General features: G+C 37.2%; 1 pseudogene across 1 annotated transcript; it reads right to left on the bottom strand.

Annotated features, from left to right (window-relative positions):
- Positions 1–4,812: 4,812 nt before the first annotated feature.
- Positions 4,813–13,009, bottom strand: LOC311590199 (small ribosomal subunit protein uS5-like; annotated as a pseudogene). The gene is made up of 2 exons: positions 12,900–13,009; positions 4,813–5,767 (listed from the first exon to the last, which is right to left on the bottom strand). The product of its transcript is annotated as a small ribosomal subunit protein uS5-like (transcript).
- Between the last annotated feature and the right edge of the window lie 8,857 nt (positions 13,010–21,866).

Genomic DNA, 21,866 nt, shown 5'->3' with positions numbered 1-21,866 from the left:
GAGAGAATGGTGTATATGTAAGTATTCACAGATATAATCAAAAGTGTGAGTGAACTATTAATGTGACTAAAATAAAAGATGCCAGTTGAAGTTAAGCCGCCATAGGTTTTATCCTACAAAGCAAATATGACTTCTTCCTGAGGTAGTTCTCATGGCAACACCAGTCTGAAAATTGTCCTTAGCAAAAGGGAGGAAACGTAACTCCTTCCACTCTGTTGTGTGTCATTTAGTCTTTAAGTCTCCACTGTGGGGATGCAAATTTGTAGTCTTTGGTTACTACAGTGATTCCCTGCCCTCCCAAATGGCAGTGAAAACACATATATTTTTTCAAAATAACCAGCAGTCCTAAAAGGCAACAAGGCATGTCCTACCTGATTTGCTATTTGTTTTCCGTAGCAGAACACTGAACAGTGTAAGGATGAAGGCAACACAGTTTGACATGTAAGCAGAAGGAAGATAACCTGACAATAACTAGTGGATGGCTTAATTACAGCCACAGTGGAAAAGACATAAACAGAAGGCTTAGAATGGAGGCTTTGAGTCACACCATAACTACTTGCTCCCAAGGGGAGGTGGGAAGGACAGAAGAGGAAAGTGGAACTAGGAGGGGAGCTAAAGCTTAAAGAAAAGGAACTTTAGACTGCAGAAGGTCTTATTAAAAGTGCTTGAGGGTGTTTAGAACTGACTGACACTTAAAAGGAAGATGAGTTCTAAGATAGCTATGAAGAGATAATATAAAAAGGAAAGATTTCTAGAACATTCTAATTTATAGAATGTAATTTTGGTTATAGTCAAAACATTATTTTCAGCAAGGTAGGTGACATTTACTTAAGAAAAATAAATAGTATTAAGACGAATGGAGACAGGAGAGTAAAAAAAGAGCTAATGCACTGGGCTATTTTTGCTGAAATACAGTAATCAAGTCAAAAAAGTATAAAAGGTAAAGTATTGAGCGCAAGGTAAATTTAAAGTAAAATCTGAGGATACTGCACATAAGTGTCTTTAGATGGACCATGAGAGGTGTGTGCCCCAATGCAGGCCAATGAGAATGGGAAACCATAGCACAGTTTACTGAAAAATCGACTCATACAATTTCCACTGAGCAGCTTTGGTGAATAAATATTTTGTTGTGGAGAAGATGCTATCAGTGATGGCAAAATATCAGAAGAGAGAAGAAAAATTCATACTTTTGACCAGATAATGAATGAGGTATTATTTAGGATAGTCTTGTCAGAAAAGATAGGGAGAATACAGAGTCATATGCATTGTTGTATACAAAAAACATTTAGAGTGGAATCCTTGGAACAAATTGCTTGTAAGGAAAGAAAACCTACACACACACAGTACTTAAATTTGATCAAGGGATTCTGGAATTCATAATTATGGTAAGATGTAGTTTAAGGTGTTTAATAGAATGCAAAAAAACTCTAAGATTAAGATAAGTTATTGTTCTTTGATTTAGGTAAAAATTGTTTTGGATGATAGAATGAACAAAATATTAGATAAATATTGTAATTATTTTGGAGTATACTAGACTATAAGACAAAATAATAATTGTTGAAGTACCATGATTGGTGTCCAAATGTTGAAAAATCCATAAAACTATAAATTCAAGTATGCTTAATATTGTCTATCCTCCCTCTTGTTATATACCATTAATTAATATTAAGGGAATAAAATCTAATAATGAATGCAAAACCTTAACTGATTTGAAATGTGTTGGGCAAATATTTCCCTGCCCAACTCGACTACACACACAAAACCTCACACAGATGATGACAATGTGGGGGAAGAGCAACATTCTCCATTATACCTGGGAGTACAAATTTGTACAGATTGTTTGTACAATGAGTACAATTTATGGAAAACAGTATGGTGGTTCCTCAGAAAGCTAGGAATAGTTCCACCAAAAGATCTAGCAGTAGCATAACTAAAGTAATTTAATTCTACTACAGAGACAGTTAGACATCCATGTTCACAACTGGCTTATTCAAAATTTCCAGAAATTGGAAATAGGCTAGATATCCATCTAAATCAAGGAAAACAGAAATGTGGTACATTTACACAACAAAATATCATTCAGTTATTTAATAGGAGTAGGAAAAAAGGAGAAATAATGAAATTCACAGTAAATGGATGCTATGTACTTTCTTATATGTTAAGGTTACCTTCTAAGCCTCTGAAGAGCAAGCTACAATGCATGTAACTACAGAGGTTAGATATAGAGTAAGTAACTAGGTGAGAGGGAAGGGTTTCCCTAGGTATGTAACATAATATACAGAGCTGGGGAGGGATAATATGGAGATTGGAATGGGAAATTAAAAGGAGATGTGTGTGTGTGTGTGTGTGTGAGAGAGAGAGAGAGAGAGAGAGAGAGAGAGAGAGAGAGAGAGAGAGAGAGAGACAGAGACAGAGACAGAGACAGAGACAGAGACAGACAGAGAGACTGAGAGAGAGGGAGAGACAGAGACAGAGACAGAGAGACACAGAGACACACACACACACACACACACACACACACACACAGAGAGAGAGAGAGAGAGAGAGAGAGAGAGAGAGAGAGAGAGAGAGACAGAGAGAGACAGAGACAGAGACAGAGAGACAGAGAGAATATACATGCAGGTACAGCTGATACTTAGAGCCATCTAAGTGGGTCTTATGGAAACCTACTACAGTGAAATGTTCTTAAACATATGCATATATAAAAGGAATAAGAATGGAATCACCAAACAAAGTAGAAAACAGAGCCCCTAACTGGACCTCTGTCACTACCATGTGAAACGTTCAGGGCCAGACACAGAGTTGTTGGTAAACAACTTAGGCTATTGGATGCTCTCCACCAATGAATGGGAAGGCTCCATTATTGAAGGAGACAGATACTTTACTGAACACAGAGAAGTACTGCTGATTTATACTGGAGCCTGCACTACTACTGACTAGTGTTCATGATACTGGAAGGTACCCTGCATGTTACCAGAGGAGAAAGCTATAACACAAACTATCTTACAGCCCTTCAATCTACAATGGTGACCAGCCTGCTTAGTCAAACACCATCTGGTTGTATTTAAGTCCTGCTCCATGCCCTTCACTGCTCAGGTAGCCAAGAAGCTGAGACCACATAGGCTGTAAATTAAGGGGGAAACCAAATGCTGCTGTTCTTCTGAAAATAAAATGATTCCTAACAACAGTCTGCTATACACAGAGAAAAATGTCTTGCTCAGCCATCATCAAAGAAGCTTCCTTCTGCAGAATGTGAGAACTAATACACAGGCCCAAAACTGGATAATGTGGAGTGAGTAGAAGACTTTGGAGTACTGAGTTCTAAATGGGCTATCTTCATTAAATCCCTCCTTTCACGGCACAGGGACCATTGCTAATGAGGAAGTAGAAAGACTGTAAGAGCCAGATAGATGAAGGACGCCTGGGAAATAGTGCCTTTCAGACACAACAGGACTGATGCAAATAGCAACTCACAGACACTGGGGTTGTATGTACAAAGACTGTACAGGTTCAAATCACATTGTATCTTAGTGCTAAAAATAGGATATGGACAGACATTCCCACCACTAAATAACAAACTATTGGAAGCCTCTTTAAAAGAAAGCATTAGCTTTTGTTTTCAAGTGAGTTTCCCTGGGAATATACACCTTACTTAAAGATCGGCCCCTTGCCCATCAAGGATGATGAACACAGTACAAACTCAAAAGTAAGTCTGGGGATACTTTGTCTTATATTGAATTGCTTGGGTATTTCTTTAATGTCAATGATATTTCTCTTATGCATTATAATTTTCAGTTTTCAATGGCTATAGATTGTGTCTATATGTGAGAGTGTGTGTTCTTTTGTAATTTTCCTTTATATTTTGTTTTGTTTTATTCTTTCTTATTTACTTGTTCATTTTTTTAAGAAAGAGAGAAAGTGTAGAGTTAGAAGCATTTGGAGGGAGGGAGAATCTGAGAGGAAATGAGAGACAGAAATGCTGATGAGATTATGTTATATGAAAAATTTATTTTCAACAAAAAATAAAATCTCATCTAAAGACAAGCAAACATAACATAACATATTTAACCTGAATAATGTATAGTATATTTTATTGAGCAAATATATAAAACTGCCAGGTATATTTCCTTTTCCTCAAATGCATGATTAGAGGAAAAGGAGGTATCTAGCCTCAGACCATTTGGCATTGATCCATGTGTTCCTTAGATAAACATGGATAATTTAATATAAGTCACTATCTGTCTTTGACTAGAAAATACAATTGGATAGTCAGCAGGAAACCTAAATTGCAGCTTCACTTAAGTAATGAGAACAGCAGGGCGCAATATTGTTACATTAACCACTCTGAAGTGAGTTAATGCGATTACAATGTCCTTTCTTTAAACCAACAAATTACAACTTGAACAGGTAATGAATTATTATCAGTCTTAAAACATAAAACCACATATTGTATTTTCTGTTTTCCCACATACGAATAGAATATGTTAAATATACTTACAGAAAACATGGCTATTTTATAGTTTACTCAGACAGGAATGTTTTACTTTCTACTGCCTTATTACTTTTTTTTTTCATTAATGTGTTTAAACTTTTATTCTATTATCTAGTACTATCTACCAGTTAGAATGGTACACGGAAATCAAATGTGATTTATGCTGTACATGTGTTGCCTGAGTGTTTGTTAATTGTTGGTTTAAAAATAAGTTCACATGATGATATTATTAAATCTTTGAAAATCCCAGAAGCTGGACTGTATTGTCACAAGAACAAAAATTGCCATATCTTTTTTTTTTTTTAACAGAATCAATCCACTTTATTTTTCTTGTAAAAACCCTTATGTGGTAGCCACAGCTGGAGCCTGGGTCCTCTGAACAGACACTCTTGTGTGGGTTTTCACAAGATGATCAGTGAATTCCTGATAAGGAGACTTGGTGAACACAGTTTCTTTCCAGAGGTCAGGTGTCAGGTAGCTGTAGGTCTTGGAAATGGCATCAAAAGTGGCCTTGGCAAAGTTGCCCAGGGTAGCAGTACAGCCCCTGGCTGATGTGTAGCAGTCATCAATACCGGCCATCATCAGTAGCTTCTTGGGCACAGGAGCTGAGACAATGCCAGTGCCTCTGGACGCAGGGATGAGACGCACCAAAACAGAGCCACAGCGGCCTGTCACCTTGCATGGAACAGTGTGTGGCTTGCCAATCTTGTTCCCCCAGTAGCCTCTCCGCACAGGGACGATGGAAAGCTTGGCCAAGATGATGGCCCCTCGGATAGCAGTGGCTACCTCCTTGGAGCACTTAACACCAAGACCAACGTGCCCATTGTAGTCCCCAATAGCGACAAAAGCCTTGAACCTGGTCCGCTGGCCAGCCCGTGTCTGCTTCTGCACTGGCATGATCTTGAGAACCTCATCCTTTAGGGATGCGCCCAGGAAAAAGTCAATAATCTCGGACTCCTTAATGGGCAGGGAGAACAGATAAATCTCCTCCAAGGACTTGATCTTCATATCCTTAACCAGGCGGCCCAGCTTGGTGATGGGGATCCACTCCTTGTCTTCGGCTTTTCCTCCACGAGCCCCGCGGCCTCTCCCCCGGCCACGGCCCCGGCCACGACCGCGGCCCCTAAGGCCGCTGCCGCTGCCGCTGCCAAATCCTCCGCGGAAGCCGCCTCGCCCTCCTAATCCTGGGCCCCGGGTCCTCCGGGCCCTCCCGCTGCACCGGCGTCATCCGCTATTTGGTGTTTTCCCGAGGAAGAAGAAGCAAAATTGCCATATCTTAATATTTAAAAAAAGATATATCCAAAGAGTTTATAACAGTGAAAAAACATAAGGCAAAAATGGCTCAATGTATGGAGAATGTTTTAAATTCCACAAAGCTTGGGTGTATCCATAGAGATTGACCAGAAGGAGAAATATTTGAATAAAGAAATAATTTTTACAGAAGGTAATATTTTCTTTTATTTAAAATTTAAAAATTATTCTATTTTTCTAAGTAGGCATTTATATTATTACACATATATACAATAGACTACCTATAGCAAGAAGAACCATGACACAATCAGGAATTACATAAATGTTAATCCTTGGTGTTTTGGCTATTTGTATTTCACAGCCTTGTAGAGAACATCTTTCCAATCTTGGTGCATCTAAAATTCTGAATGCAAATCAGTATCTATCATAGCTCATCATTATCAACTTAAAACATCTATCTAGACCTAAAAACATCTTAATCCCTAAACAAATAAGCTTAATTGTAAAACTAAACTATCTGGTCTTCAACCCCATCAGAGACTTGAGAAGGAATAAATTAATAACCAGAGTATACCAGGAGTGCATATTAGTAGCTTTCCAAATAAGAAGATGGCAATGACAGTTTGCTACCTGAATAGTCACCCAAAACTCTCTGTAACATTGGAGCATCATCTTCAACCATCTGGCACAACATATCTGACAGACATATTTGTGAGGCAGGAACAGTTCAGGGACTTGCTCATGCTGTCATGGCAGAGTTTGGCCATCGACCATGCCTGCATCCAATCTTGCCCATTTTTAGGCAGAATTCTGTCTCTGTGGTAGAAATGAGCCACTTTGCCCAGAAGCCATCTCCATAAGGAGGTTCTTCGATGTTCATCATCCTCTTTAAAGTAGGCTCGGTGTTGCCAGGAGTTAACCTGTCTCATTGTCAACGAATCTTTAAAATAATAAAAACATTTTTAAATGACATATTCTGTATGTCTCTGAGTTTTTTTTGAAGACTTAATTATAACTGTTTACCTTATCTTTTTATGTAATTATATCTATCTGTTGCATCTAAAATGTATATTCTTATGATAAAAATAGACTAGTAATTGATATGACCATGATTTTATCAACTAACAATTAACTTGTATAACTTATTTATCCTAAAAAGCTTCAAATAGCACTTTCAAAGTATTAGAAGTAAACTTTGTATTATAATTGAGTTATACTCTTATTAGAGTAGAAATATATATATATACTGTGTAAAGAATAATTTTATATTTGAATTTTATACCACTGTATCTAGAATTAAACTTATTTTGCAACTATATACAAAATTCTATACCAGTGATTTAAAAATCCAGCCCAGAACTTCTCAAAGTTTAGAAACTCGACCACAAATACTATTCCTACCTTGTTTTACCATTTCTCCAATTTTATTTCAGCCACTACAAAGGTGTTATTCTTCCCAAGTAGGCCAGAAGAAACCCTAACAGAATGATGGCCTATTTCCTTTAAGGAGGTGGAGTAGGTTTTTGATTGCTTTCTTGGGCTATAGAGGGTTACTTTCAATGGGAACTGGTTGTAAGTTATTATTGGTTTTCTTTAGTTAGAAAACAAGTGTTGGACTCAGGGATGTCTCCCTTTCCCTTTATCTCCCATCCTTAGGTTTGGAGCTAGGGATTGAGAAGAAAGAAAAGGGAATAAAGAAATATATAGAGAGAAGATAGAACAAAGAAGTAGATTAGTGAATCCACTCCTCAACTTATTGCCTCAGTTGTCACTCATAGGATGTAATATTTTCAATGAACCTTGAATGAATATAGGACTTTTTACAACCAGAAAGAAGATGCATTTTTGAAAGAAAAATGTATGCAGTTAAAAAAAAAACCCTTTCTGATTGAGTTGAGAAATTAACAGATATCATTTATAAATTGAATGAAGTAGAAACATTTTCGCATAGTTTTTCAAAATAACTGTATACATATTTTCGATAAATTGTTTAAGAAACACTCACTGAGAATTATCCATGAGCCATCTATACTGGAGAATGTTCTTTTTCTCCACCTCCCTTTTAATAACTGAAGGATATTTCATTGTGTAAATGTACCTTTTCCATGCTTTTGTTGGACATCCAGCCTGTTTCCAATTTCTGGAAATTCTGGATAAATCAGCAATGACCAAGGATGGCCAACTGGCTCTATAGTAGGATGTACAGTACTATTGCTAGATCTTGAGGTGGACCTATTCCTAGATTTCTGAGGAACCATCATACTACCCTCCATAGCGTCTGCACAAATTTACCTTCCCAGGTATAATGAATGAATGTTTCCATTATCCCATATCCTCACCATCTGTGGGCTTAGATTGAAAATTGGCAAGTTTCGTAGGATGTATGTGGTTTGATATGAACAAATGAATAGACTTTTTTTCAGATTTAAAGACAGAGATCAATAATCTTTGATTGTGATTATATATACAACTCATTTTAAATATATGTACATATAACATTTTGAACTTATAATATAATTGCATTATTTCAATTTTCCTTTTTCCAACCCATCTGTTTCCATGTATCCCTCTTGCTATCTCTCAAGTTCATGGATGTTTTTCCTTAATTACTGTTACACACACACACACACACACACACACACACACACACACACACACACACCATGTATATATGTATATAAATTAAACAGCATGGTACTGGCACAGCAATAGGTTGGTTCATCAATGGAATTGAATCAAAGTCCCCAAAATGAATCCACACACATATGGCTACTTGATTTTTGACAAAGAAGCCAAATCTATTCAATGAAAGAAAGGATAGCATCTTCAGCAAGTGGTGCTGGTCTTACTGGATGTCTACATGTTTAAAAATGCAATTAGACCCATATTTATCACCACGAACAAACTCAAGTCCAAGTGGATTAAAGACCTCAACACAAAACCAGAGACACTAAATTGAGTAGAAGAAAAAGTGGGGAAGATCCTGGAACACATTGGCACAGGAGACAACTTTCTGAACAGATAACCAACAGCCCAGGCCTTAAGGTCAACAATTAATAAATGGGACCTCATGATACTGAGAAGCTTCTGTAAAGCAGGAGACACTGTCAACAGACCAAAGCAACAGCCTACAGACTGAGAAAAGATCTTCACCAGCTCTACATCTGAAAAAGGTCTAATATACAAAATATATAAAGAACTCAAGAAATTAAGTATCACAAAACCAAATAACCCAATTAAGAAATGGGGCTCAGAACTAAACAGAGAATTCTCAACAAAGGAATATCAAATAGCTGAGAAACACCTAAAGAAATGCTTACCGTCTTTAATCATCAGAGAAATCAGAGAAATGTAATTCAAAATGACTCTGAGATTCCATCTTAACACCCATCAGAATGGCTAAGATCAAAGATTCAAGTGACAGCACATGGTGGTGAGGATGTGGAGAAAGAACACCCTTTCATTGCTGGTGAGAGTGCAAACTTGCATATCCACTTTGGAAATCTACCTGGCTCTTTCTCAGAAAACTGGGAAAAGGGCTTCCCCAAGACCCAACTATTCCACTACTTGGAATATACCCAGAAGAGCACCACCACACAACAAGGACATATGCTCAACCATGTTCAGAGCAGCCTTATTCATAATAGCCAGAACCTGGAAACAGCCTAAATGTCCCTCAATTGAAGAATGGATAAAAAAAACTGTGGTGCATTTAGACCATGGAATACTACTTAGCTATTAGAAACAAGGAAAACCCGAAATATGTGGACAAATGGATGGAACTAGAAATTATCATACTGAGTGAGTTTACTCAGAAACAGAAAGACTTACACGGTATATACTCACTTATAATTGGACACTAGCCCAAAAAGCATGTCCCATGAAAGTCCTCACTTAACAGGAGATTGGGATAGATGTAAGGACATCCTATTCGGACTCTAAGTAAGAGAAATATAGGAGAATGGGGAAATAGAAGAATACAGAAGGTCCGAAAAACCTACAAGAAGAACAGGATAAAGATACTGTGGTACATTTACACTCTGGAATACTACTCAGCTATCAAATTCATTCTTATGCTTAATAAATAGTTAATCATTCTTGTCTCCTCATTTTTGTACTGACATCACCTCCCTCTTCTACTGAAACTCTTTTTCTCACCTTGCAACTTTCATATATTGTTTCTGTGTGTGGCTCATTAAATTTATGATTTCTTGGCCAATCACATGCAGAGAGATTGTTTACTACAGATAGGTCAGTTTAGTAGATTATACCACTGAAGAAAATGACAGCATGTAAAATCTGGGAACCTGGAGCACACTGCACAGCCTGCAAGCCATTCAATAGGTAAGAGAGTCCTACCTATTTACAGGTGCCTCAGTTGGTTTAACTCTCTTCCAGGTAGCTGTTTCAGTATAAGAGTCTTTGCAGCTTGGGTTTTCTAAGAATGATGTTCAACAGTCTTTACTTACTTTGGGAGAGAAGAATCTAGTGAATCCAATCAGTTTCAGGTACTTCCTGAAACTATTTTGTGTCGACAGCTTTCCTAACCAAAGAGTTTCCAACAAGATGAAGGGAAACAAAGCATTATTGAACTTCACTTTAATGTAATATCTTCATAACCAAGATTATTGCATCTCTCAGACCTCATTAGAGAAAGTGTTCTGAGCAGTGGAAACAGTTAATACAGAAATTCACAATCAAAGTACAGAGTCTAGGGCGTCCTCAATCCCAATTGAACATCTATAGCATGGCTTAGCCTCTCAAGTTTCAGTCCATTGCAAAAGAGAGTACTGCAGAATTTAAAGAGCCACAGGTCAAGGACTTAATTGAAATGGTGTTTTATGGACCTAAGGACACCTGGACTCAAAATAACTGTGGCTGCATGCACGTGACTTGCATAAAATAGGCAGCCATTCTGACATGGAGTATGGAAAGATTCACCTAGCCCCATCCTTAGCTAAGGAGACATTGACAGTTGATGGCTTCTGGACAAAAAAATCAGTTTATTTAAGGGTATGATATTCAAAAGGACACCCATGTTTCATTACATGGCCCCACACTCATGAGTATTTAGGCAACACAAGTTTGATTCAATAGGCTATTGAAAATGACATAAAATTGAGAGATTGTTATGAGGCTTAATATGGACCTGGAAGGAGATAGAAGAAAGAATGTGATGTGAATGTGTTCAAAATACATTATACACAGGCATGAAATTCTCAAAGCATGTATTAAAATATACTAACATGTTATATATTTGTTAATATCAGTAGCTTTCCTTTGTTTGTGTATGTTTGTTTTTATTTTATAATTTTAGCTTATATATTTATGCATATGTTTTTGGTATCTATTTCTAAAATAAGTATGTCATGTATACTTATACAGTTTCTAACAACTTTTAGTTCTCTCTATGGATTTCGGTAATAAAATCTTTTCATTTTATTAGAAAAAAGGATACAATGGCCTATGCCCCCAGATATTTGATAAATCAAAACCTGTCCCTTCATTTTACAAAAATAAATGTTTGTGATATCACAGTCTTAGTTTCTGGGGAAATAAATAAGAGCAAAATCTATATAGCTGTGTGGCATGAACCAAACCAAAGCAATAAGGACACAAAAGAAATCAACATTTTGATGCCATTTGGAAAGTGCTTAGGATATAGTCTGGAAATGAAAAATAATGTGTAAATATAAAAAATATGAGCATAGTAACATGTTTATGAATGGATTAAATATAGTGAGACTAAAGGTATTAAAGAGAGATATGTAATATTGTGTTGTCCATCAGAAGCAGAATATGATGCATTTCAATGATCTGCTGGAAACAGCAACTTACAAGAAGAACAAACCATGTCTCCTATATTTCAGTGTATAGAAATGATGAACCTAGTGAAATTCTAGACACGTGATCAAGGTGGGTAACTGAGTTTGAAAGATGGCCCCATGGACACCCTCCTTTTTAATGAATAAGTGATAAAGTCACTGCAGAGTACAACTAGTGGTCCTGTAAGAATTAAAGTTTAAAAAAAGTGAAGAAGACGCCAACCTGACTTTTGGAAGCAGCAGGATTTAATAAGACAAGATCAGAGGAATTCACAAGGCCACAAAGACAGTGGACACAATCAAAGCTTAGGTGGCATGAATCTGTTAAGAAGACAGTCTGTGGGATTGATTACTCTTACACTTTGTTTTGCTTTGTTTTGTTTTGTTCTTTTCCCTTTATCTTCCTTTGAAGTAAAAAAATCTAGTAACTGCCTTGTTACTAAGTTATTGTGAGTTGGAGATTTTCCAAGGCATGCTTTGAATCCAGAAAAGCTATGAGGATACTCTTCAATGTCAGGAAAGATCAGGCAAGGTGTTTTGTGTGAAAGGACAGGAGACTTTTCATGTTATTGCTTAGAGTGGCATTATTTTAATAAGTACATATTACATATGTTAGATTATACTAAAATGTACTTTATAACTGATCTTTTTACATTTTTGATATGTTATCTCAGCATAGTTCAATAGCTATTACATGTATATATTTCACTATAATTATACTAGTCTTTAAAATAAGGTCAATAAATTGCTTTTGGCCTAAGTTAATGATTGCTCATAAACAGCTTTTAGTAAAGCATAAAATGTAGTCTTTTGCATGATGTGAAGGATATCTTTCATTTCTTCATGCTGTGGTTGAAAGAAAGTATATTTCAGAATACATAAACATGTACTCAGGGTTTTCCTCACCAAGCTTTATTTCTTCTTCATTAACAACGCTGTACTCTCAAAGCACTGGAATTCTTGAATGGTGGTTATATTTTATATTTCCTTACAGATAAGTCTAAAATTAGATGACTCCTAATGTCATTGGTGCAAATTACAGGACCCAGATGATTATTTGAGTTCTCCTTTTCTATTGGCTTTTTAAGGCTTTAAGAGTTTTTCAGGATTTCCTGATCAACCTATATATAACAGTTTGTACTCCTAAAGTCACAAACTCTTTAATAATGCCCTGATACACTCCCAGGTCCCCAGGCTTACCAGTTCTCTGGAAGATGGGTTTTAGTTAGAGATTGTCTTATACTTTGCCTGTGCTCCAAACATTTCCTTGGGAGCACAGTCAATGCCCCTGATTTGTAATCCCATTCCACTCTTAGTAGTTTCTGTTTTACCCAAAGTCACACTCAAGCTGTGAACATACTGTTTCATAGGCACTTCTTCCAATTTTGCATGTGAAAAACATGCTGTTTTCAGATTTGAGATCCCTAATGTTAAATCTCATGCTAGATTCATTCTCAGAAAGCACGCATAACGGTCTCTTATAACCATAACTCCCCTCAGCAATAGTTTCACATGCTGAGTCACATTAACTTTATTGACCAATATCCTCCACCCTTCATTTATCCTAGAAGTCAAGATTGTTGCTCTCAAATGTGTTTGAGTTCTTCATTAGCATCTGTAGTACTAGGACTTTTTCCTTGAACATATGTTGAAGTTTAAACATGTCCACAAATTGAGCTTTGCTGTGGTCAGATCAGAGCTAAGGCAAATACAGTCATCATACTTTCAGAGATGGCTTTCATTTTTAATCAAACATGTTTTCACTGAAACCATTATCACCATTATCACCAAGTCACAGTGGATTTGCCCTTAGAAACTGCGTATCTCAGGCTAGGCGTAGTAGCTCATACTCCAGAGGCAGAGGCAGGTGTATAGATGTGAGTTTGAGGCCAGCCTAGTCTACAAAGTGAGTACATGACAGCCAAGGCTACACAGAGAAACACTGTCTCAAAACAACCCCCAAAACCAAAAAAATTGCATATATCCTAAATATTTTAATTTGTCGAATTTTTGTGCTCTCTTCATCAATGATTCCTGAAGGTGCTTTTCCTAAATACCTCTGTAAATAATCAAGTACAGAATGTACATGCCATTATTTATCTCCCAAAGCTACTTGACCACCATGCAATTAGATATTTGAAACTAGAACTTATAGATGGAAAATATTAAACAATTTTCTTTGGCAACTTTATCAGTCTCAGCTCTACTTCAGGCTTGAAACTATGATGTATCAAATTGCATTTTACAATTCTGAGCTCTTTAAACATAGGAACTGAGCCATAAATATTTCTGCTTTTTTCCACATTAAATTTTGGCTTCTAGTCTACCTAAAAATGGCATATATAGTTTCTCCTTATACACATTGGCTAGAGTTGAGTAACATTATCATACTTTTCTATAATATACACTGGGAATGGTAATTTATATTCTGAGAAGACATATGGTCAAACAAATCCAGTCTCATTTTCTCTGTACAAGAAGGATTGAATAGATATTTTCTTTTTATTTAATTTTATTTATTTATCCTGTGTGGGTGTGTGCTGGCACTCACCTTCTGTGGCACGCATGTGAAGGTTGGAGCACAGATTCTGGGAGCCAGTTATCTTCTGCTGTGCATGTTTTGGGGACTGAACTCAGACCTACAGATTTTTCAGAGTACCTTTATGTGTTGAGCTGGCCTTAAGATTCTCTTTTAAAGAGAGCAATTCTATGTGCGCTATTTAATCCAAATGAAAAGGAATAAGAAGAAGAAATCATGGACACGAGATACAGATCCCAAGAGAAAGAAATCTTCTTCACTATTTTTGCCATTTATGGAAAGCTTACTTAGCTATAGGAAAATAAATTTGGTAGAGTGTAAGCACCTGTACTTACCAGGCTAAGGTCAACTGTATGGCAGAAAAGAATTAAATCGGGCCAGTTGGAGAGGCCACAGCACAACTGAGGCTGTGACAGTTTTATTGAGAGTTATCAGACTTTTTATACCTTTAACAAAAACAGGATATAATGGCAATTTCCAGGATCAATACATTTGTAGTTACCAAAATACAAGGTCATTTGCCCGCTATGCAAGGTACACAGGATTAATGTCTAAGACCGATTGTCCTGTCAAGCTTTCATGCTTTCTTGACTACTAAGGGAACAGACAAAGAAACACAAAGAGATCTGGATGCTTCTCTGCCAGAGGGAGAGCATCAGTCTCTTAGACACTGGAAGGCACATAACACCCCAAGAGCCACTGACTCTAACCTGAAAAACCTATGGCATATGTTTCTCAAGGCAGCTAGGCCCAGTTGACTCTGTGGTTCCCTGCAGCAGAGAAATGCATTAATTGGAAAGGGATTGAATAAAGCTATCCATTTTGGAAGCTACAATCTTTACAATCTCTAATTTTTTAGTTGAACCTGAATAATAAGAATGGCATATAAATAGTCAGTTGTACTACATTTGTCAAACCAGTGTGATATCATTAATGCTCAAAGGCAGTTTGCATATACCAGATACTCAATCTTCTTCCTTTCCTTGCTTTATTCGATAAATAATACTTTAGTCAATCAGTTAGCTATATAGAAGGATATGGGGATTAAATAACCAAATCCATTGTATACATGAACAAAATTTCCAAAATAAACAAATACACAATGACAACAACTGATGTCTCCGTTTGGCACTAGGGATAAGATTGCTGAAGTTTCTCACACTCATGTAGCAAAATTGTTTATTTATACAATGGGCATAATGAATTATTAATTTCATTAATTCAAAAGATGTCATTCACATGGTACTAGAAGATGACATAAGAAAGAAACAAATATGAAACTAAAATATACAGAAAAAAAGCAAAATAGTACACAGTCTACAAATAAGCATATTGCCAGCAGATTTTTCAAATGGCCTATCATGGAAATCATGGGCAGAAAAGTGTGATGGCTTTACTGGTAGAGAAAAAAATAACTGATGCAAGAAGCAATTTGGAAGATGAAAAATACTAGATTTGCTACTATTGTTGTATTGTATAACTAATGGAGGAGAAAACATAATCGAAGACAATGGCTTAAATTTTTTTACAAGTTCACTAAGATCTTAATTGGCTAAAAATTTGCTTCTTAGTGCTTACCTTCCCTAATGAACACAAAAATTTCCCAAAGTAAAGTTACATCTCTGAAGACAGTAGATACAAATAACTACTAACATTTTGTTATATATTTCTAAATGAAATGCTCTATATAGTTGAACACCATAAACTTGAAAGCAGAAAAATCCATAATTATTACATGGAGAATAGGATCAAGTGTCTCTACTCAAAATTGGCTCAGATGTCCAGAGTTATACTAGGAAATTTGCCTCAGGGTGGCAGGCAATGATTCACTGGACTGGTTACTTTTCTTATTGCTGTGGCCAAGAACTAGACAGAAAAGAGCGAAAGGGCTTATTGTAACTTACCCTTTGAGGAGTATCATCCCATCATGACAAAGTTAGTGATCAGCTTATCACATTGCATCTGAAGACAGGAAGCAGAAACAAGTTATAAATGAAACTGGGCTCTCAGACTCTAAGGCCTGCTTCCTGCAAGGATGCTTCACCTCCAGTTGTTTCCACAACCTTCCCAAACAGCAGCACCAGCTGGAAGCCAAGAGCTCAAGCCCGTGAGTCTATGGGATGTATTCCACAATCATAAGAAGACAACATCCATATAATGAGAGTTGCTGTGTGTAGGGGTGGTCTGGGGAGGAATAAACACACAAAGAAGCTCATAGGTTTGAGAAGAGGACATCAATGGGGTTACCAGAATATTCAGCAACAGGAATATTTCTGCTACTATCCACAGAAAGGCCAATGGGACTTTGATTTTGTTTGTTTATTTATTTATTTATTTTTGTTTTTAATCAACTTAACCAAATCTTGTACAAAGAAGGGAATAGTATGGGTGTTTGAACATCAGAAGTGAGTGTAGTTCTTTGTAGTGTATACTATTGCTAGGTATAGTGTAAACTTCTATAGTGCTTTAGTTTTCTAAATTCCTGACCAATAAACCATAAATAAGTTTAATTTGTAAATATCCAACCAAATCTAATATCCTGGACTGCAAAATATGAAAATATAATGAGTATGCAAATTGAAGGTAAAGAAAAATAAGAGTTCAACCTAAATATTTTTCAGATTAAATTATGTTTTAATTTTATTTTTTGAAAAACTTTGTTGATATTTATTAGGAGTCTCCCACCTCTCTCTGTGTACATGTGTATGTGCATGTGTGTGTGTGTGTGTGTGTGTGTGTGTGTGTGTGTGTAACAGAGAAAAAGAGAGAGAGAGAGAGAGAGAGAGAGAGAGAGAGAGAGAGAGAGAAAGAGAGAGAGAATGATTGACAAGAAATGAAAGAGGAACAAATGATGTAATAACATCATATTTTAAAAATTAAGAGAATATCATAAAAACAAATATCTTAGCATGGCCCAGTAGCATGTCTGGAATCACAGTTACTTTGGAGACTGAGGATGGAAGGCCATACAAATCAAGTCCAACTCAGAATATTTAGTGAGACTCTATCTCAAATAAAAATAAAAATCAGACTGCCAACTAGATGTGTTTCCTGCCTATAATACCAAAATTTGTGATTATCCACAGATTTCCCTAAAAACAAGGGTAATCTTTGATATCTTTTCTTTCTCTCATGACTCTAGTTATATACCAGTATTTGTCTTTATGTATTTAAACTCATACATCTTCACACATATCTATATCTATGAATTTTCCAGCTTTATAAGAAAAAACAAGTTTTGAAATAACATTATTTTAGAACCTGTTCTCTAGGCAATGCTTCTTCATGTTTTCTATTGTACAGATATTAAAAATGTATATATCCATTATTCTTATTTTATATAAGATGTTTTAAATTTGACACAACAAAGAGAAAACTGTAGAACAGATGGTTTATAAAACTTTAAATATCCTATTTTAGACTGGATTTATGTGAGCCTACTGAATCAAATAATATGAATCATATTGATATCAATTTATGTTTTAAACTTGCCTACAGAAGAATTTGCAATAATTTCTAAACACAATGCCCATGAGATTAATCTAGCTACACACAAATAATATGTGTCTATGTATAAGGACACCAATATAAAAGTGTATATGTGTGTGGGTGGGGGCTTGTGTCTGTCTGTCTGTCTGCCTGTCTGTCTGTTTCTTTGAAGATAAAGTGGTTATAATGTCACAGTTGTTCAGTCTTTACCTTAATTTACTCTGAAAGACAATCTTCCATTATCTCTGATATCTCTGTAAATCCAAACATCATATCCATTTTGCTTTAAAAATCATCCTTTAAACAATACTTTTACAATTACCCTAAAACACAGAGTATAGAGCCAATGTCCCATTGAAGCAAAGACAGGCCCATCTTTGAGTAGTAAAGATAACAGCAGTGGCTTCTCACTCCTGGAGCTTAAGGATGCCTTTTCTTGGCACCTGTCACTTTTATAAATTGAGATGTCTTCTCTTCTCTATGAGGCATTTGCTTACATTCCAAGGGAGGGGGGCTGTCTTAGCAGCACAGGATGGGCAGATTTTCTGGAAACTCTCTCCCAGTTCAGGAATACTTACATCAGGTCTTTCTCCTGTAACCAGTTCTCACTGAATGTTTTTGTTCCTTCTGTCTTTGCCCCTTGGATCCATCTCCTTGGCAGGGCAATGAGGATTGACAGAAAATGCTGCCCTGACAAATTATTTTGTGGCTATTAATAAGCTTTGTGTCTTACCCAAAGCACTAATGTATTTCCACTTTGTGAAGCTGAAATAAAAACAGGCCAACATTCTTGCTTGCAAATAAGGTGAAATTAAGATTATTTGCTTTTGCTATCCTTCCTCTGAGTTCCACCAGGTCTCCCCATCCAGGGGACATAGTCAAATATGAGACACCAGAGTACATGTGAAAGTCATACCCCACTCTCCACTCAACTGTGGAGAATGTCCTGTCCATTGGCTAGATCTGGATAGGGGTTTGAAGTTTACGGCCTGTATTGTCCTTGGCTGGTGCCATAGTTTGAGCGGGACCTCTGGGCCCAAATCTGTCTATCATATTGTTCTTCTTGTAGGTTTCTAGGACCCTCTGGATCCTTCTACTTTGCCAGTCTCCCATGCTTCTCTCATCTAGAGTCCCAATAGGATGTTCTCCCCTCTGCCCCAGTTTCCTGGGGATATAAGTGAGTATATACCATTTGAGTCTTTCTGCTTCTGGGTTAACTCACTCATTATGACCAAGAAGAGACTTGATACCCTATGAGCACATAAAGGGGGAGGAAGTCCCCCTCAGTCACAGTCATAGGGGAGGAAAGTAAGGGGAAAATGGGAGGAATGGAGGAATGGGAGGATACAAGGGATGGGATAACCATTGAGATGTAATATGAATAAATTAATAAAAAAATCCGGAAAAAATTATTTGCTTTTGATTTGATGCCTAAACACTATTAGTGATAGGACTGAAAATTATTTCATATACTAATAATATTTACTTCCTGTGCTTTGGGTTATGCTTTGACAGGTTTCTTTCCTACATTTTCATTTATTTATATGTCTGGGTACATATGGGTATATACACAAATGTGTATGAGGGTGATATGTATGTGGGTGTATCCATAAACATATACAGGTATGATGTGCATGTCCATGTTATGTGTAAAAGAGTGTATACATATTTGAGTGGTAAGTGGTAAGAGGTGGAAATTCCTCAGACACTCTCACCCTGTTTTTTGAAATCAGATTTCTTAGTGAATTTAGAGATCATTGATTCAGCTAGAGTGGCTGTGCAATGTGCCCCAGGGATCCATATGTCTATGTGTACCCAGCAGTGCATTACAATAGCATGCTACCACAATTGACTGTTCTCTTTTACATCCTTACTTCAGTTTCCCCTCCCTCCTCTCTTCTCAGTTCTTCCCCCTACATCTCTCTCGGCCCCTCCCCCATCCCCCCTTCTTCCAATCCTTTTAGGAAACTCCTAGCCTAACATGAAGATCAATCAGCCATGGCATGTAAAGTTGCCATAAGACTAGGCACCCCCACCTCTAGGAATGTTGTACAAGGCAAGGCAGTTGGTAGAAAGGGTCCCCAAAGCAGGCAACAGAGTCAGAGACAGGCTCTATTCTCACTAACAGAAGTCCTACAAGAAGACAAAGTTACACAACTGTAACACGTGTGCAGAAGGCCTAAATCAGTCAAATGCACGCTCCATGGTTGGCAGTTCAGTCTCTGTAAGCACTTGTGAGCCCAGGTTAGCTGATTCTGGTGTGTGTGTGTGTGTGTGTGTGTGTGTGTGTGTGTGTGTGTGTGTGTGTGTATTGCCTTTGATCACTCTTGCTCTTACCATCCTTCCTTCCCTTCTTTCACAGAATTCTCCAAGCTCTGCCTAATGTTTAGTTGTGAGTCTTTTCATATATTTCTAACAGTTGCTGAGTGAAGTCTCTCTGATGACAGAGGGCTAGGCACAATCTATGAGTATAGCAGAATATAATTAGGAATTGTTTCATTGAAAAAAAAATGTCCAGTCATTGGGTGGCTACTCTCTCAACTTCTGTGCTACTATTATCCCAGGACAATTTGTAGGAAGACAAAATGTAGGTTGGGACAGGGTTGGTGTCCCATTCCCTTTGCTGGAAGTCTTTACTGCTTTCAGAAGATGGCCATTTCAGGTTCCCATATCCCCCATTGCTAGGAGCTTAGCTATTGTCAGGTGTGTAGATTCCTGGGGGTGTCCATTGCACTAGGTTTCTAGCTCCTAGAGATGCCTCCTGATTCCTGCTGTCTCCCAGAACTCTCTCCCACCATCCTCCTCCAACCTGATCCCTGGTCCCTCCTGTTCCTATCCCCATGCTCCCCTCCGGAACCCTTCCCGCATCCTTCACTGATTTCAATTATATTTCCCCTTCGCAATGAGATTCATTGGTCCTACCTTGAGGCCTCCTTGTTACTTAGATTCTAGCACTGTTATTCTTTACATTTTGGCTAATAACCATTTCTAATTGAGTACATACAATGTTTGTCTTTCTGAGATTGGGTTACCTCATTCAAGATGAACTTTTCTTGTTCCATCAATTTGCTGGCAAATCCCACGAAGGTCTTGTTTTTTAACTCCATTGTGTAAATGAACCATATTTTCTCTATCCATTCTTCAGTTTAGGAAATGTAGGTTGTTTCCAGTTTTAGGGTACTATGAAAAAAGCCGCTATGAACATAGTTGAACAAGTGTCCTTGTGGTATGATAGAACATCTTTTGATTATATGCCCATGAGTGGTATAGCTGGATCTTGAAATAGATTCATTACCAATTTTCTGAGAAACCATCATATGGTTTTCCACAGTGTAGTGGTTACCACATTTGCCTCACACCTGATATGTTTATGTGCCTTTTGGGATCTAAACTCAGTTCCTCATGCTTGTGCAGGTACCACTTACCAAGTCTTCCATCACCACACCCTTTTCTCAATTCTTAAGTAGTGTTTTGATCATTAATTAGTATGTATCCTTATATGAAAAGGGCATACATGTTTGTTGGGGGTTAGTCTGGATGCTGCTCAAATAAGCAGACTCATGTGCCCCCAAAATGTTTGTAGCTTTGCCTGAAAACTTACCCCTGTTTGACCAATAAAAAGCCAACACACCCAGGCATGGCAAATGGGATAGGTGTGGCTAAGGTCCCCAGACTTTGGAGACAGAGAGGTTCTTGGGAAAGGAAGGAGTCAGAGACTGGAAGAGGATGTTGGGGAGGAGACAAGAGAGAAGAAGTAAGGAGGCTGCCATGGTTAGGTGGAGAAGAAGCACATGACCCATGTGGATGGACAATTTGCCTGGATGATGAACATTAGCAAGTGTTTGGGATTATGGATGGGAGTTAGCTCAATAAAAATTATTAGAAGCAGATGGCATGTGATTTGGGCAGGGAGATATGGGAGGTAATTTCAGGGATTAATATCTGCCCTGCCCCAGGTGAACCAAGGCTATTTTAAAATATAACAAGTATCTGTGTTTTTATTGATTGATAGCAGGTTAGAAAATAGCACCATAATAATAACTAGGCTAATAATAAACATTTATTAGGCCTTACCTTTAAATTAGCAGCAATACATGTTTTATTTTATTTGTTCTTTTCTGCATTACTTTCAGATTCATCTACTTGGTTATTTTATTTTATTTTAATTTTATTAATTTACTCAGATTACAACTCAATTGTTATCCCATCCCTTGTATTCTCCCATTCCTCCCTCCCTCCCACTTTCACCCTATTCCCCCCCCCCCAGGTC

Source organism: Acomys minous, assembly GCF_964271855.1.
Source record: "Acomys minous genome assembly, chromosome: 19".
NCBI lineage: Eukaryota > Metazoa > Chordata > Mammalia > Rodentia > Muridae > Acomys > Acomys minous.
Note: the sequence above shows the minus strand (reverse complement) of the source record. Positions and strands in the feature narration are given on the sequence as shown.